Source organism: Adiantum capillus-veneris, chromosome 26 (assembly GCF_014529385.1).
Source record: "Adiantum capillus-veneris isolate H3 chromosome 26, ASM1452938v2, whole genome shotgun sequence".
Lineage (NCBI taxonomy): Eukaryota > Viridiplantae > Streptophyta > Polypodiopsida > Polypodiales > Pteridaceae > Adiantum > Adiantum capillus-veneris.
The window spans coordinates 23252155-23266237 of NC_140956.1; the positions used below are offsets into that span (position 1 = coordinate 23252155).

At 44.2% G+C, this 14083-nt stretch overlaps 1 protein-coding gene across 2 annotated transcripts in view; it reads right to left on the reverse strand.

Annotated features, from left to right (window-relative positions):
• ABCB25 (ABC transporter of the mitochondrion 3) overlaps positions 1–14083 on the reverse strand; it is a 229847-nt gene that overhangs the window by 125526 nt on the left and 90238 nt on the right. The gene's annotated exons all lie outside the window — the stretch shown is intronic.

Sequence of the window (14083 nt, forward strand, 5' to 3'; positions counted from 1 at the left end):
CTTGCAGATGCCGGCTGAGGGGCCTAAACCCTAAGAAGAAGAAGTCCTACCAGCCTATGGGGACCCCGTCCGATGGGGCCCCAGTGACATAAAGGAATTAAAATAAAGCAGGACTCACACACACACACACAAGAATTGCGAAGCTGACTGATCACATGGCAGATTTTCGAAAATCACGATGACTAAGGACGTGGCATGCTGTACAATTTCCGCGTTTTGCGATGACTGCTGATGTGGTATGCTGTACGGATTTCCGGATGTTACGCTGGCACTTTTTGAGCACTGCTTTTCGACCAGATGCTTTTGAGTTTTGAAGGCTTTTCACTGAAACTCCTTTTCAGGCCAAGGGCCTTTAAATATGAGGTTAGGGCTCATTCTCTGGCATGCTTCCTGGAGAAGGTGCAGAGTCTGGAGTATCGGCTTGTACTGTGTTGATGCAATATAAAGAAATACCGAAAGGGACGCCAAGGTTTGGGGCCAATACTCTCTGGGGTGGAATTCCGCCACTCCATGTCGCGTGTCGTCTCTCTCTTTCAGTTCAGTTGTTATTGAAGCACTAAAAGTCTGTTCAATCTGTTCTTTTCTATTGGCACGTGGTGCCCGTCTTGCGAGAGGTATCCCGGCCGATAAGACCTAAAAATAAAAGACGCACGCTGAAGATACTGCGTACAAACTGAAGACGTAGCAACCTACTATACGGACACCCGGATTTCACGTTGACATGATGACGTGGCAAACTGTACAAACACCGCGTTTTACACTGTTGACGTAGCAATTGTACAGATTTCCGGATTTTGTCTTGGCAACTTTTAGCGCTAGCCTTTGAACCACATGCTTTTGGGTTTGGCCGCAATTGTTTCACACTGGCAATGCAATGTCCACTTGTCCCTTTTCAAGAGTTCCGAGGAAAACAAGGAAAAATAAAATAAATAAAAATATGTAGTACATATTTAAAGGTCACAGGAAAAATACACCTCCCGGTGACAACAGTCCCATTCAATCATTCATCATGATTCAAAATTCATGATTCTTATCGTTTGACACGTTCATTCTGGAGCTGTGATTGCTTCGAATTCGTCATCATTTCATTCTCGATTTTCACATGTTATCTACAAGTTCTTCCAAAAACATTAATTTCATACATAAATCAGAATCATCTTCGGAAATTCCTATTTCAAAGTTCTTTATTCACACACTTAGTTCATGCCACACAATGTTTCAATCATCTAGTCATCTCATCTGTCCAAAAGACTTGATGCACCTAGATCTCTGTGTAGCCATCTCAACCCGCAGGAACTCTTGATGTGCTCACCACAGTAACCAGTCATCTCATTCATATGGAATCTTGATGCACTAGAATCATTGATCATCATTCAACATTTCCCATGCATCATCATTCAAAATTCAAACCAAAAATCAGCTCCTAGTAGTTATCTGCACATAGATAACAAGAGCTTCGAAAAACATTAATTCCACACATTCTGAAATTTTCTGCAAAAACCCTAATCTTCCAAAGTTGTTGGATATAAGATCTATTGGTGTCAATGCGTAGAGCTTGTTAAGAAATTAAACTTTGCCTTCTGTCGCATGTCCAAATTCTTAACCGTCAAAGAGATTTTTCTAAGGTCTTCCGGCAAACTTCCCTACCAAAGATTTGCCTAATCTTCATTCTGTTCTTCAATTTTCGCCCATGGAGAGATGTTATCTCTATCAGATTCTCCACGAGAACCCATGTGTAATCTGGGATTCTTTATGGCTTATGCCCTATAAGACAAAGCGATGAAGACGGGAGCGCACCCAATGCGTGATGAAGGGTCGGAGTGGCTAATAAGTCCGGGGTCAGGGCACGAAGATTCTTCAATAACAATTTCCAAAGTGCCCAAGTACCCTGTCTACTCTTTGATAGGACCGGTATGCTTTGAGAAAAGCACACGCCTGATGCTCTCATATCATTGTCACAATCTTGGCCACCCCAAGTTGGAAATCGGGCACGACACACGAGAGAATCACTTAAAATACTTCACAACTTTAAAATCACAATTCAATTTGGTCAACACGGCTCGACATAGTTCCGTGCCCAGAGAGATTGGCCCCAAAGACTGGCGCCCCTTTCCGTATTTGTTTTATATTAATATTTGAGCAAAGTAAAATTTGTCCAAAAAACAAGCACTACAATTTGTGGAAATCCGTACAATCTGCCACGTCAACAGTCAACGCAATTTCCGAGATTCCGTACAGTCTGCCATGTCAACATCCGTACGGTCTGTCCATACAGTCTGCTCAGGTGGTCATGCCACGTCATCTGTTTGTGACACAAGGTAATACCACAAAGGATGGTAAAGAAAGATCCCGTCTAAAGGCATGGGACATCATTAACAACCAGCAGGCACTTTTATTGTTTAATCCAGGCAGTACGGATAACTTCATCTCTATGAAGCTTGCCGAAGACCTCAACTTACAACCCAACCGCCATGTCCCCTGCTTTTAAAGGACAGAACTCCAGTTCTACTCCTATAATCAACAAGCTGAATTTAAATATAGATGACTACAAAGATTAAGAATCTTTCTTATTAGCTTCACTTGAGGGATGTGATGTAATCTTGGGAATTCCTTTTCACTACAACATGCATCCCCTCCCTGATTTGTTCGAAAAACCCTTTCCTTTGATCATAAAGAACAGCACTATGTTGCAATTGTTGATGCAGGTGATTGACGTATTCCCATCGCCAACCACACTGCAATTAACAAGGAAATGAAAAAGTGTGATACTTCATTTTTGCAAGAGAGAGAAATGTGTATTTTTAAGAACCTTCTCCCTCTTTAGAGAAAAATAGAATTAAGCTTGCTAGAAAGTTTTGAAGATTGTTTTGCAACTAAGCTTCCAATTGAACTCCCACCCTCTCGACATGAGGATCATACAATTGATTTGATCCCAAGGAATTCTACTCCAAATCAGTCTCCCTTATAGAGTCAGTTTAATGCAGCAGGAGGAGATACTCAAGCAGGTTAATGAACTTTGGAGAACGGTTTAATAAGGCCTAGCGCCTCTCCATATTGTTCACATGTCTTGTTAGTACAAAAAAAGGATGGCACATTCTGTATGTGCATAGATTATAGATCTCTAAACAAGATCACAATCAAAAATCCATTCCCAATCCCTAGGATTGATAACATTCTTGATAAGTTACAAGGAGCAAGTATTTTTAGTCGTATAGACTTGAAGATCGGATATCCTTCCAGTGTCCGTATGCGTCGGGAAAGACACCTATTGCGTGGGGATACTGACTGTGAAGCGTCCGAGTACAGTTATGCTGCCGAAATCGGGCCAGAACAAGTGTTTCTTAGCCTAGATTGTTCGGGGCAGCTTGTGGGAGATCACAGGTTTTATTCCCTTTGATAAAGAATAAAGAAATACCGAAAGGGGCGCCAATTTTGGGGCCTACAGGTTGTCGGTGTCTGCTCGGAGCATTCTAGCTTCCGAGCCGTGTGTGTACTCAAGTGTTAATTCCGTCGCAGGTTCTCTTTGCAAAGTGCTCTGTTTGTGTGTCTAAAGTAAAGTAAAGAATTTCGGGTGAAAGCCAACGCCTACCGCCCTACGGGCCGGTTTCAGACACTCAAGGCCACCTTATTCTATTAAACATAATACATTATACCATCAACAAGCTATATGCATAGCTCAGCCCTTTCAATACAAGGTGATAGAAGAAGCACATGATTCTCCCTATGCAAGCCAAGCCACTTTAAGAAACTCAGAAGCTTCTGTAAAGTTGCCTCCTAAAAAGGTAGTGTCAAATTGTTGGATAAAGGATAAAGCTCGATGAGATTCTTGAGGCCTTAAAAAGTATCAAACTTGATGCTCCAACCACTGTAACAAACTTGGACACCCCAAGTCTAGAATTTGTCGCGACATTAGAGAGAATCACTTAAAATACTTCACAACTTTAAAATAACAGTTTAATTCAAGATGACACGTTCCGTGCCCATAGGTATTGGCCCCAAAGACTGGCGCCCCTTTCGGTATTTCTTTTATATTAATGCTTGATCAAAGTTAGAACTCCCGCAAGGTCCTCCGCTCTCAAACTCTGCGTCCAGATGCTCTGAAGAGTCAGGCCCTTAGGGCACTTTTATTCTTACAAGGGATGCCCAAGGACAGTTAAACTCAAAAGCAAACTGTTCTAAAAGAAACTAGTCAAAAACTACCATTAAAAAAGTCAGCAGCGCAAAAAGCGAAATTCCGTACAAGTGCCACGTCATCAGTCAATCAGTACAAATTGCGGAGCGCCGTACATGCTGCCACGTCAGCATGTCAAGGCACTTTTTAGGATTCTGCCACGCTAGCGTTGTCCGTACAGTTTCTGCGTGTGTGTGTGTGTGTGTCCGGACAGAACCGCCACGTCATTGATTTGTGGCATACCCCCCTCTTGAAAGAATTGTAATCGCCCTCGATTACGCCTGCAAAACAGATAGAGACCATAAACCAATTCAGTAGACACTCACTCTAAGTACCGACGCACTAGACACGACATATCTAGCACTTGTACAAAGACGACAATCACATCACAACCACATCTAGATCCATTCCGGACCCCATTGATGTCGCGTTAACTAATCCCATATTGCGATCATGTCTATAGAATTTTTCAACTCAAGCACTGTCGTGTGCAAGTAGTCATTTGCCTCCAACACTGTCGTGTGTGAGAATCCTTCGTCTCAAGCACTGTCGTGTACAAGAATCATCCGCCTCAAGCACTGTTGTGTGCAAGAATCATTTCCGCGGATCCCGATTCATCACTAAGTTCATACTGGACAGAGTGGTGCAGTCATTCATTCCATTGAATCAGTTGTGATTCATGATTCGTTATCAGGTTCATTCAGGAGTTATCACTGCTCTAAATCACCATTGTCATCTCATTCTCAATCCTATTGTCTGTTCTCAAATAGAACGTTCTTCCATATTAGTTTCATTCAAAATTCATGATACTTATCGGATTCATTGTCACGAGGACGTGGCAACTGCTAACCTTAGTTGTTGGTTTCTTTCCAATGATTTTTTATTAATTTTTGAGACCCTCTTTTTGAAGTTGCAAATGGTCGGACATTGTATGGCCAGTGCGAACAATATTTTCACCCGCAGAAGAGAAGTTGGTCGGCACTGGAACTCGTAAAGTAAAAGGATGTCCAGGCTCACTTCAAGGTCATTCATGTAGATCCCCCGTCGCACTTAGCAAGTTGGTGGATACTAGGAAGTGAACTCAATAAAGTCAAGGTGGGATCACCAACAGAAAGTATCCGACAATTGGGCCACATTGCACTTTTGGATGCGGTCCCAATGAGGATAGATGGTCAGATGACTAGTGGGAGCCCAACGGAAGCATCTCCTAAAAATTAGGGAACTCCTATTTTGGGCCGTGAAATGTGTTCGCGTCATTACCTTCGATATGACCAGGGGAACATTTTATTACTCTGCTGCAAAGTCAACTGATGCACCAATTGAGAGATTTTTATGCAGGAAGCCCAGTGCGGGGAAATTGCATGTATGAGTGCCAAGTGGCACTTTTTGGCCAATTTACCAAGTTTGGGAGAAGAGAACTCGTAGCTGACTTTTTGAAGCAGTTTTGTAGGCTGATAACTGTGATTTTCAGCCATTTCTCTCCATTTTTTAGCTTCCCATGACTTTATCTAGGACCAAGGAGCTCATTTTCAGCATTGGAAGGCATCAGATGCGTGTTTACAGGGTTGTTTTGTTCTTCCCCTTTTTGCATCTATTTGTTCAGAGATGCATTACAGGTTAAGGACAGAAGAGGGGACGCTCGATTCATGCTGGGGGGGATGCTTCATTGAGAGCCTGTCACAGGTTAAGAGCTATGGAGTGCTTTCTTTCCCTCCCATGTACAGTGTGGTGCTAGGAGTGATGCCAAGCACACTACACACTGCTTCTCTCTCCCCTACGTGCAGTTATGTGATGCCGAACAAGAGGGCTCTTCATTTGACTGATGTACAGCTATGTGGGTTCATGCTTTTGTGCTGAGGCAAGAGCCTCCTTGAGCAGGAACAAGGGTAGCTAGCTCCTACTCCAAAGCAGACACCGGTGAGGGTCATAACCTCACCGTACAGGTGCAAATTCAGCGTTGTGTAGGCGCTGTAAATATTCTGTTTTTCAGCCATATGGACGTCAGAACCATTGGGAATAGTGCCCCACTGGCAGAGGACAGTTAGGGGACTGTTTGGGGCTGAAAACAGGGCAAAAACCAGTAAATACAGAGTGCTGAATTTATCGTTTTTGGGCAAGAATCAGAGGGTATACGCCAGTGCAAGTGAGATCCAGCAGGGGAATTGGTTTCGCACAAATTTTGGGACTGTTATGATGCCGAAATTTGGCCAAATCAAGTGGTATCTAGTTGGATATAGACAAAGGATTCCCAGGACTCTACTTTGTAAATTTACCCTCTCAAAGTATAAAGAAATACCGAAAGGGGTGCCAATTTTGGGACCTACAGGTTGTCGGCGTCTGCTCGGGGCATTCTAGCTTCCAAGCCGTGTGTGTATTCAAGTGTTAATTCCCGTCGCAGGTTTCCTTTGCAAAGTGCTCTGTGTGTGTGTCTAAAGTAAAGAATTTCGGGTGAAAGCCAAAGCCTACCGCCCCCCGGGCCGGTTTCATGCATTATGGATAGGTCATTGCATCCCATTGCATTCATCATCATCAAGTTCACATTCTCCACACAACTAGTAAGTTCTTGCAGACAACATTAATCTCATACATAAATCTGAATCATCTTCAAAAATTCCTATTTCAAAGTTCTTCATTCACACACTAAGTTCATACTAAACACAGTGTTTCAATCATCTAGTCATCTCATCCGTCCAGAAGTGTTGATGCACCTAGATCCCTGTGTGGCCATCTCATCCGGCAGGTACTCTTGATGCGCTCACCACAGTATCCAGTCATCTCATTCATATGGGAATCTTGATGCACTAGAATCATTCAATTATTCAAATTCATCATTCGTATCTCGAATCAAAAGGATATCCAATTCATTCCTGAGCTGTCGTTGCTCTCGATCTCACCATCTCATCCTTGATTTCACATGCAAAGCAGCCAAGGAGATGGCTCACCTTGTTGCAAAAGAGTGGATGTCCAACTCCATGCTTTCCAATCCATACAGATGCAAGTTTCTCGCTCCTATTTCCGGTTATCTGTCACAAACAACCAGATTGTCAGTACATCAGTATCTCTTTCAGTGTCATTTCCGATATCTGGTTCATCTTCTGGTCAACAGTTCTGTTCCAGCTCTTCCTGCGAGTAAAGCTTCCGCTTTTCTACACTCGTCTGCCCTTTCAGCTTTCCTCCCATCTTGAGAGGAGACTCAATGACCTCACGCCATCTCGAGTGAATCTCATCAATCGGGTAATCCTTCAGGTGTTTCGCAAATCTCGGGTCTCTAGCGTACTTTATCAATCTTTTCACACCCATGTCAACGTGCAGTGGACGCTTGTATTCTGCTCTGGCAAACTTCTCCACCAATCAATCTTTTCTTTAGTTCTCGCTCCTGATTTCAACTGGGAGGTGTTACCTTTGTCAGATTCTCCCAAGAACCCATGTGTAATCTGAGATTCTTAATGCCTTTATGCCCTGTAATCAGAGCAATGAAGATGGGAACGCGCCTGATGCGCGATGTATGAAGAATGGAAGTGACTAATATTGTTTGAACTTTGCTCAAGATGAGTGCTCCGAATTGTGCTCAAGGTTCCTTTGACTTAAGGAAGGGAGAGCCTTCCGTTCTTAATGAGAGAGTGCAAGTGATCACAAACAAAGTGATGAACACTATGAATGAGGGTACTGAGACTGAGAGATAGAGAGAGAACAATACGACACCAGAATGTTGTCAAACCTTACTCTGAACGCCCCACTCTCTATGGCGAGAGCGGTCTACTTATGATTGCACAAATCTCTACAATGCTTGGACTTGCCGACGATGTAGACAACGATGAGGACGACGACGAGATGGGCTAAAATCTGAAAACACTAATGGCTGAAATCTGCAAATCTTTATCTGCTGAATTCTGACTCTATGTCGATAACGATGTCGATGGCGATGATGCTCTGAAAACGCAGATGCTGAAATCTGCGTTTTCCGGGCTGAAATTGCAAACTTCGCGGGATCTCACCGTGCGGCGAGGATGTGCTGCGGGAAGGTGAGATCTGCGAGGTTCGGGGGTTCTACTGCGGAAATGGACTGCTAAGAACTGGAAAGTGAGTCTAGGGCTGATTCCCTTGCGAGGATCTGCAAAAACGCTGAGGTTGATCTGCAAACCAAAAACGCTAGGGCTGATTTGCTATGTCTTGTGGTCGCCGAGGCTGCTCTGCAATGCAAAAACGCCAAGGCTGATCTGGGAATGAAAACGCTAGGCTCTGTTGTTGGGCAAAAACGCTAGGTTGGTCTCGGGGGGTCATGCTGAGAAGGTGCTTGTTGAACCGGAGCTCCTGCTGCCTCTTCTGCCAGAAAAGTGCTAGCGTTGGTTTTCTTATATACTGTCATATGCAAATTGCCCTGCCCAGTTTCCCAACAAAAGTCACTTAATAAATAAGTGAAAAATGTCAAAAATAGGGAAAATAGGTTTTCTATCCTGTAATATGATCGTGATGGGAATGTTGATGATCATGCTGTGTGTAACCAGAGGATATGCATCTACTCTAAGTGCCTGGGCATGCACGGTCTGCGAACAGACTCACGAAAGTGCCAGATCACTTCCTATTCTAGACTGACTTGACTGAACTGAACCCTGAACATGTTGTAGCTTGTCCACGGGTTGGATGTGTCACGTGATATCCTCTCCTTTTCAAAGTGAGGTACTGGTACCGAACTGTATCACGTCGAGCGAGATCGCCAATAGCATCCGGAATCCTGGAAAGGACTCTTCGCCGGCCCACTCTGATGCGTGAGTCATACGATACTTGAACTTCATAAAGGTCTGCAACGCTTGCTTCTTTGGGCCGCGCTGAAAGCGACACAAAGTCTTTTGTGGCTCCTTCAATGCTTCAACTTCGTCCATAGTCATGCGTCTACCTTCTTCAAGAATCTCCCAGGCTGAAAATTCCTGAAACCACTTCCAACACAAAAACATGAACATACCCATTCCATGTAAAGTGACTGGAAAAGCTCTTGTCTTCTCTAAAGACTGTGCATGCAATGTAGATGAACATAGAGACGGAGTGTCAACCGTTCATCAAACATATGCAAACAATGAGATCGAATCTTTTCTTTATGATCTAAATCAATGAACTGTGGCAAATCACAATGGAAATGCCAATGCTTGATGCTCAATCCTTCATGTGCTCTTTCGGATACTATGTCATGCCAAGGAAGAGACATGGAATGTGAATTCCTTGAATGCAAACATTTCAGCTTTCCATGAGTAATCCGCATACATCCGTGCTCATTCATGAGCACATCGTGCTCAACGTACAACATGTCATGCCTAGGAAAAGGGATCACATAAGGACGGTGACTAAAATACAAGAAATCATCACGAATGAAACACTCAAACAATGCGTGCGGACTAATCATTCGAACACATAGTACTTCCTGTGAGGGTTCTTTGGACCTAGGCTCGAGAGCCAAGATCGGTTCTTCCTGAGGGGATTCTTTGGACCTAGGCTCGAGAGCCAAGATCGGTTCGTCGTGATTGATAGAATCTACAATGAGGTTAGCTTCACTAGAACCGGTATCAACTAACCTATCATTCTTGTAAACAATCACATCGTGGCCATACAAATCATCATGCTCGTGAGAAATTACATCTTGATCATGCAAATCATCATGCTTATCATTGTCATGCAATTCTTCATGCTTATCATTATCATTCAAATCATCATGCTTATCATCGTGCAAATCTTGTGTATCATGCTTTGGAGAAGAAGAGACTGAGAGTCTCCTTTTCCCGAATCTCTTGCATCTGTGCCTGAACTTGAGAAAAGAGTCGCAACATTTCTTGCATTCTTGCTTTGTTCTCGCGATCAAATTTTGCTTCTCTTTCTTCGCGCTCACGCGCTATGGATGCCATTCTGTCTTGGTACTTACGATCAATTTCTGTCATTCTTCCTAATGTTCTTGCTTCGCGTTCTAACTTCCTGTCCATCAACATCTTGTCGAAAGCTACCATAGGATCTGGTGCAATCTTGGGCGTGCATGGGGAAGGGTCGGAAAAACCTCCTGGTGAGGAAAACTCTTCTTCGCCACTCCCATGCTAACCACCTCCAAGCAAAGTATCCATTCCGCTTCGGGTGATGACCATCCACTGAAGTCTTGGGTTCTTAAGTTCACGAGGAACTTGGGTTCTTGTGGGTCTTTGGGGTCTTGAGGTTCTTGAGGGTCTTGAGATTCTAGAGGTTCTTGATGTTCTTGAGATTCTTTAGGTTCTTCTTTCACTTGCAATATGTGTTAGAGAAGGATCTTCTCTTCACCCAAGCTCTGCTCTTTTCCGCGGGCGCACCTCTTGGCGGCCTTGCGCTCACACCAAGGTTGCTTTTTCCCGCCTCACGTCGATTGGCCGGCCGCCAAGTGCACGGTCCGCTCTCAATGAGTGAAAAGAGGCACAAGGGGAGGCTGGACAAGCCCTTCTTTCTTGGGTTTCCTGTAACGCTTCAAAAACACGATTAGGAATTGACACGCCCAAGAGGTCTTGGGTTACATGCGACCGCAACAAGCAAAAAAAAAATTATGTGGTTCTTGCGGTTCTTTCCTTGAGTGATACAGAACACTGCCAAAGCTCTGATACCAATGTAAGGTGCAGCGGAAAGAATGTTGAACTTTGCTCAAGATGAGTGCTCCGAACTGTGCTCAAGGTTCCTTTTACTTATGGAAGGAAGAGCATTCCGTTCTTTAATGAGAGAGTGCAAGTGATCACAAACAAAGTGATGAACACTGTGAATGAAGGTGCTGAAACTGAGAGATAGAGAGAGAACAATACGACACCAGAATGTTGTCAAACCCTCCTCTAAAGGCCCCACTCTCTATGGCGAGAGCGGTCTACTTATGATTTCACAAATCCCTACAATGCTTGGACTTGCAGACGATATCGACGACGATGAGGACGACGACGAGACGGGCTGAAATCTAAAAACGCTAATGGCTGAAATCTGCAAATCTTTATCTGCTGAATGCTGACTCTATTTTGGTGACGATGTCGATGGCGACGATGCGACGACAATGCTCTGAAAACGCAGATGCTGAAATCTGCATTTTCCGGGGCTGGAACTGCAAACTTCGCAGGATCTGACCGTGTGGCGAGGATCTGTTGCGAGAAGGTGAGATCTGCGAGGTTTGGCGGTTCTACTGCGGAAACGGACTGCTAAGAACTGAAAACCCTGAGTCTAGGACTGATTCCGTCGCGAAGATCTGCAAAAATGCTGAGGTTGATCTGCAAACCAAAAACGCTAGGGGCTGAAATCTGTCTTTGTTGAAGAAACTACTAACGCTAGGGCTGATTTGCTGTGTCTTGTGGTCGCCGAGGCTGCTCTGCAATGCAAAAACGCCAAGGCTGATCTGGGAATGAAAACGCTAGGCTCTGCTGCTAGGCAAAAATGCTAGGTTGGTCTTGGGGAGTCCTGCTGAGAAGGTGCCTGGTGAACCGGAGCTCCTGCTGCCTCTTCTGCCAGAAAGTGCTAGCGCTGGTTTTCTTATATACTGTCTTATGCATATTGCCCTACCCAGTTTCCAAACAAAAGTCACTTAATAAATACGTGAAAATTGTCAAAAATAGGGAAAATAGGTTTTCTGCCCTGTAAAATGATCCCGATGGGAATGTTGATGATCATGTTGTGTGCAACCAGAGGATATGCATCTACTCTAAGTGCCTGGGCATGCACGATCTGCGAACAGGCTCACAAAAGTGCCAGATCACTTCCTATTCTAGACTGACTTGACTGAATTGAACCATGTTCATGCTGTAGCTTGTCCACGGACACATAGGGTTGGATGTGTCACGTGACATAATAAGTCCGGAGTCGGGACCCGAGATTCTTCAATAACAGTTTCCAAAAGTGGCCACGTGCCTTGTCCACTCTTTGATAGGACCTGTATGCTTTGAGAAAAGCACACTCTACACCTGATGCTCTGATACCACTGTAACAAACTTGGACACCCCAAGTCTAGGATTTGTCGCGACACCGGAGAGAATCACTTAAAATACTTCACAACTTTAAAATCACAATTCATTTCAAGACAACGCGGCCCGGCGTAGTTCCGTGCCCAAAGATATTGGACCCAAACACCAGCGCCCCTTTCGGTATTTCTTTTATATTAATGCTTGATCAAAGTTACAACTCCCGTAGAGTCCTCCGCTCTCAGACTCTGCGTCCAGATGCTCTAAAGAATGAGGCCCTTAGGGCTCTTTTATTCTTACAAGGGATGCCCAACAGCAGAGCCCCAAAAGCGGTTAAACTCAAAAGCAAAATGTTCCAAAAGCAACTGGTCAAAAACTGCCATATAAAAAATCAGCAGCGCAAAAAGCGGAATTCCGTACAACTACCACGTCATCAGCCAGTCAACGCAAATTGCGGAAGGCCGTACGGGCTGCCACGTCAACAGGTCAACATACTTTTCCGGATTCTGCCACGCAATTAGCAACGTCAGCATTGTCCGTACAATTTGTGTGTGTGTGTGTGTGTGTGTGTCCAAGCAAAACCGCCACGTCATCGATTTGTGACATACCTCCCTCTTGAAAGAATTGTAATCGCCCTCGATTACGCCTGCAAAACAGACAGAGACCATAAACCAATTCAATAGACACTAACTCTAAGTACCGACGCACTAGACACGACACATCTAGCACTTGAACAAAGACGCCAATCACATCACAGGACATCATACGACATCACAGGATCACACGGCAGTTGAGACCCGAAGATTCTTCAATAACAGTTTTCAAAAGTGCCCAAGTGCCTTGTCCGCTCTTAGATAGGACCTGTATGCTACACGCTACGCCTGATGCTCTGATACCACTCTAACAAACTTGGACACCCCAAGTCTAGAATCTGTAGCGACACCAAAGAGAATCACTTAAAATACTTCACAACTTTAAAATCACAGTTCAATTCGAGACGACACAGCCCGGCGTAGTTTCGTGCCCAGAGGTATTGGCTCCCAAAGACTGGCGCCCCTTTCAGTATTTCTTTTATATTAACGCTTCATCGAAGTTACAACTCCCGCAAGGTCCTCCGCTCTCAGACTTTGCGTCCAGATGCTTTGAAGAGTGAAGCCCTTAGGGCTCTTTTATTCTTACAAGGGATGTCGAAAAGCAGAGCCCCAAAAGTAGTTAAACTCAAAAGCAAACTGTTCCAAAAGCAACTTGTCAAAAACTGCCATTAAAAAAAGTCAGCAGCGCAAAAAGCGGAATTCCGTACAATTGCCACCTCATCAGCCAGTCAGCGCAAATTGTGGAAGGCCGTACAGGCTGCCACGCCAGCATGTCACGCATTGGGATTCTGCCACATCAGCATGCCACGTCACCATTGTCCGAACAGTTTAAGCATGTGTGTGTGTCCGGGTAGAACTGCCACGTCATCGATTTGTGACAACCACCTGTTTAAATTCCTTCTTTCCATTCCTAGGCTCCAGATTGTCATATTTTGCTTTTTTGGATAGGTGATTTTTTCTTTCTACTGAATGCCAATCCAAAAGAAACGGATCTGTCATCAAAACTATCTGAACATCTATCATCTAGACTGTCAAAAGTCATAGAATCATCCTCCTTTGAACTACAGTTGGAACTAGGACTAGAGATGTCCTCAAAGTGAGGACGACGACAATGTTTCCATTTAGATCCATACTCCGCAGGCTTTGTGAAAGTGGGTTGTCGACCCAACTATCCCAAAAAAGACTTGGACTTCCATCCTTTTTGTGAATGCTTCCAGCACTTCACCAACTTGTTGACTTGGTGCTCCACTCGTTTCTTGAACTCCTCTTTGGTAAAAGTAGTCTTCTTTTCCCCTTTCAGGAAAGCTTTGACTTTCATTGCTGACATGAGATTAGGGTTAGTAACCTTCTACCGTTTCTCATAAACTTCTATCGACGGTTGATCCCGT